The 4,877-nt window shown below is 43.2% G+C and overlaps 1 long non-coding RNA gene across 1 annotated transcript; it reads left to right on the top strand.

Annotated features, from left to right (window-relative positions):
- The first annotated feature begins 1,120 nt into the window (after positions 1 to 1,120).
- On the top strand, positions 1,121 to 4,107 carry LOC134947917 (uncharacterized). The gene is made up of 3 exons (XR_010182855.1): positions 1,121 to 1,200; positions 1,687 to 1,763; positions 3,469 to 4,107. It is a non-coding gene; the product is annotated as an uncharacterized LOC134947917 (long non-coding RNA).
- The last annotated feature ends 770 nt before the right edge of the window (positions 4,108 to 4,877 follow it).

The following is a 4,877-nucleotide window of genomic DNA, read 5'->3' as shown; positions in this document are numbered from 1 at the left end:
AGCCATCAGTGCTGCCGTGGGAGGGATGTCTGCGGCATTGGGGGCAGCAGCGGGAGGGCAGCGGAGGAGGATGAGATGGAGAGGAGACGGGAGGAGCAGTGGCTGCAGCAGCAGAGGCTCACGACGGCGTCCACCCAGCTCCAGCAAGCAGGACCTCGCTTGCAGGAGCTGGGTGGACGCTGCCGCTGAGTTCCTGCTCACCCCGCTGCACCCCCCCCTTCCGTCTCCTGAAGCCGCCGATCAGCGTGCATTCCGACAGGAAACCCAACTTGTCGGAATAAACGGGGTCCTAATGGATAGGTCGGAACTCCTTCCGACCTAAAACTGTCGGAAGCTACCGTCTTTCCGACAAGACGGCAGCTTCCGACAGTTATTGAATATACCCCACTGTCTCACTGTTCCACCTATGGGCTGAAATGTCTCACGGGCATGGGGGACAGTTGGTGGAGCCTTTGATCACCCACTGCTCTGCAAAGCAGCAAGTTATCTTTGAATAGCTGCGGACTCAGAGCCGGCCTTAGGCATAGGCAAACTAGGCAAATGCCTAGGGCATTTGGTATGCTTACGGGCACCAGCAGCTTCTGCTGATTAAAATGATATGTGGCATGCCTATATTCTGTGTGTGACTGTGGCTGTATCTGCATACGAAATGCTACATTGCAGTGTGTTCCTGATAATCACTGTAATGTAGCATTTCATATGCAGATACAGCCGCAGTCGCACACAGAATATAGGCATGCTGCATATCATTTTAATCAGCAGAAGCTGCTTGTGCATCCTATCCACATAGTAATGCAAATAATATGATGCATAAACAAAAGGCGCCCGACGTTAGCAGAGCTACCAGCTGACTCATGCCAGGCAGCTCGTGCAGAACTAGCGGCGGTGCTAGGGGGCACCAGCCAAAATCTTGCCTAGGGCATCAAATTGGTTAGGGCCGGCTCTGGCTGCGGTGCTCACGCACACGGTATCTATTCGGTCCATGGTGGTGAGCCGAGGGTTGCCCAACAGCTCTGGGAGCACTGGACACACCTCCAAAATGCAAAACACAGGACCATGCCATAAGGCCATGCCCACTTCTGCCCAAGGCCACACCCTTTCCATCTGAGGCCACGCCCCTTTTGATGTGGCATGCAAGAGTCCTGCTATGAGGCATTACAAAGTTGGGAGGTATGCCTTGGGTGACCTAGAGTTCTGAAGGTAAGTACAACTACTGTAGCTTATCTAAATTACCGTTAATGAAATATCAAGGGGTGATTTTTCAAATGAGATGTTCCAGTGGAGAGAGATAAAGTAACAACCATTCAGCTTCTGTCATTTTAAAGGCTGTACTATAAAAAATATAGAAGTTAATTGGTTGCTTTGAGCAATTTATCCACTCTCTCTCCTAGATTTGATAAATCTCCCCCTTAGTCTTAGGTGGAATTGTTACTTAAACAGTGGATTGTAAAATCTATAAACTAAAAAAAAACTTACAAAAACTTAGACATAGGTATAACAAAGCAAGCTGCTTATGGGAATGCCATTGTGTGCTTTCAGCTTTCCATAAAACTTCCTTTATACTTTACAATGTTCTTTCCCAGGATTTGGCGTATTATGTGATACAAGCGTGCTCTGCATTGTTATAGAAAGAAACTTACAATTAATAGCTTGAACAAAAAACACATATTGTTATTTATATTACAGTGCCATATTGGGCCATCATCCTCATTGCTTTGTCCGCCGTACTTGCTCTGGGGTTGCTGATGGGTTTATTATTTGGGGTAAGTACCTGTTTCAATAGGTTTTGTAATTAAAAGAGTTTCTGCTTATGATTCAAAATGATAATGTTTTTATGCTCTAGCTCACGGGTTCTTAAACTCGGTCCTCAGGACCCCACACGGTGCATGTTTTGAAGGTCACCTGTAGATTTTTAAACTGTGACAGTTGGTAATACACAGTGCAGCTGCTGGGTGACATGGAAAACATGAACCGTGTGGGGTCCTGAGGACTGAGTTTGAGAACCTGTGCTCTAGCTCACAGGTTCTCAAACTCGGTCCTCAGGACCCCACACAGTGCATGTTTTGCAGGTCTCCTCACAGAATCACAAGTGACATAATTAGCTCCACCTGTGGACCTTTTAAAATGTGTCAGTGAGTAATTAAAACACCTGTGCACCTTCTGGGTTACCTGCAAAACATGCACTGTGTGGGGTCCTGAGGACCGAGTTTGAGAACCACTGCTCTAGTTATGCATTTCTACCCACTGTTGTAGACAGAATATATCATGCACCATATCTCAGCATAAATTAAGCTACAATATAAAAGTGGCACTGATCCTTAATGTAGTGGGTGGAGATTTCAGCATTCCCATTGACAGCCCCACTCTTCGTCCTGACGGTCCTGTCCTCTTACCTAGTGGACATTTTTTCCCATCTACTGTTTCACACTGGACATTTACTGGACCTCATGTTCCACCACCTGTGTGGCACTTCCAGCTTCTCCAACTCAGCCTTCCCTCTTCTCTTTCTGCCTCACTGTGAATCCTATATACCCTATACCAAATCAATACGAACTCATCAACCCCTAAACATTCTTGACTCAATACTCTGCTCAGCTTTTTGTATACCACTTCTACCAAGAGCCGGCCCTAACCAATATGATGCCCTAGGCAAGATTTTGGCTGGTGCCCCCTAGCACCACCGCTAGTTCCACCTCTGACCCTTCACCGCTTTCCCAGCACTATCACCTCTCACCGATAGCAGTCCTTATTTTGGTGTTCCTACCCCCTATATTTTAAATAGGAACAGTGCGCACATTTAGTGCACAGCCCAAAAAGAGGTGTGTTCTTGCTGGGAAGGGAAATGGCCACACAATAGTACCCCCAATTCAAATTACGCCACACAATAGTGCAACTTTATTCACATTAAATCATGCGATAGTGTCCCTAATTCAAGTTACATCACACAGTAGTACCCCTTTACCTTATAAACGTTACTCCTCACAGTAATGCCCCTTGGGGTAATTCAGAGTTGATCGTAGCAGCAAATTTGTTAGCAGTTGGGCAAAACCATATGCACTGCAGGTGTGGCAGATACAGTATTTGCAGAGAGAGTTAGATTTGGGTGGGTTATTTTGTTTCTGTGCAGCGTAAATACTGCCTGCTTTATTTTTAGACTGCAATTAAGATTTCAGTTTGAACACACCCCACCCAAATGCATGCAGCATATCATTTTAATCAGCAGAAGCTGCTTGTGCCCCTAGGCATACCAAATGCCCTAGGCAGTTGCCTAGTTTGCCTATACCTAGGGCCGGCTCTGCTTCTACCACTTCTGATATTTGTTTAACATTCTTAATGATGAAAAGCAGGAGATCAGCTCCAGGATAAGATCTACTGTACATTTGTCTGCTGAATGACTTTCCTACATACACTATTTGCTAACTACTTGTATATTACAGCAATATTAATATATGCTTATTCTTTCTACAGATTGCAGGCTGTGTTCGTTTCTCAACCCCAGCTTTCAGTGGTACCAGGTACCCGAGCTACATTACACGCTATTTATGGAGAAATTCTGCAGATCAACACATGGACCCAGAGTTTGGAGCACAAAGTGATAGAGAACATGTCCAAACTCTGTCCCAACGAGATCAACATGAACTGAGCTCTAGACAGCAGTACGGAAAGAATCCAACCAATTAGCCTGACCTGCTGTCGACACGGAAATTGTGATCTCTCTGTTAAAACTAATCCACAATTTTCAGTCCCCGGTATGCATTTAAACTGAAATGAATTTTACCACTACACAATCCCAGTTAAGCACGCATTTCTTTCTAATCTCTTAATTGTTTGTTATTTGCTTTTTTTGCTGATGAATTAAATCCTTAAATATGCATTAGGAAGAAAAAAGTTACATGACATACTGTTGTCTCAGTCTATTGTGCCTAGCGTAAATCCATTAGTGAGTAATAATAATGCATTTAGCAGTAATTCTGTACTGTAGATGTTTACATTGGGTGTCCTGCGTAATACAGTATTACCGTCTCGCCATTAGAACCTGGAAACACCAATACCTATGATATTATTGTGACAGAGAGGCAGATGTATTAAGCTGGAGAAGGCATGAGGAAGTGATAAAGCAGTGATATGTGCAAGGTGATAAATGCACCAGCCAATCAGCTCTTAACTGTCAATTTGAATATTGGAGCTGATTGGCTGGTGCATTTATCACCTTGCACTTATCACTGGTTTATCACTTCCCTATGGCTTCCCAAGGTTAATAAATCTGCCCCAGAGTAACTGAGACTGTGTTAAAATGACCGCTAGCCCTCTATGATGTTGCTGCATCAGTATGGAGACGTCAAGTGTGAGCTGTATGCCGAGTAGCAGTTCATGATGTTACTACAGTATATCTTACTCCATCTGTGCAAAGTATTTCTCATACGGCTATTTTGAATTCGAGAATAATTAAATATAAACCTCCCAATATGTGTTCCCAGGTATCCATCATGATTCTTTGTTTCCATGTTTCTACACATCTTAGTGTTATAATAATATAATATAGTCTGCGACAACTGACCTATAGCAAACATGTTGTCGTTTACATCATTTTATACTTTAAATATTTATTGTATTTATTAACTTATTATGTACCATATTGTTAATACGAATACTTACATCAGTAGACGCACTGTATTTTCTAAAGATGGTTCAAGTATTTTATACAGTATTTGTTTACACCAGTTTACTGATTAATATGTAAATGAAGTTTGTATAGTTAGTACATCATTAAAGAAGCATACTGTAATACTGTGCAGTTATCTTTATTTGTCTTTCTCCCTTTGCCAGGGGCAAAATGTACTAAGCCTTGAAAAGTGATAAATTGTACAGTGATAAAG

This window comes from Pseudophryne corroboree, chromosome 8 (assembly GCF_028390025.1).
Source record: "Pseudophryne corroboree isolate aPseCor3 chromosome 8, aPseCor3.hap2, whole genome shotgun sequence".
Taxonomy (NCBI): domain Eukaryota; kingdom Metazoa; phylum Chordata; class Amphibia; order Anura; family Myobatrachidae; genus Pseudophryne; species Pseudophryne corroboree.
Note: the sequence above shows the minus strand (reverse complement) of the source record. Positions and strands in the feature narration are given on the sequence as shown.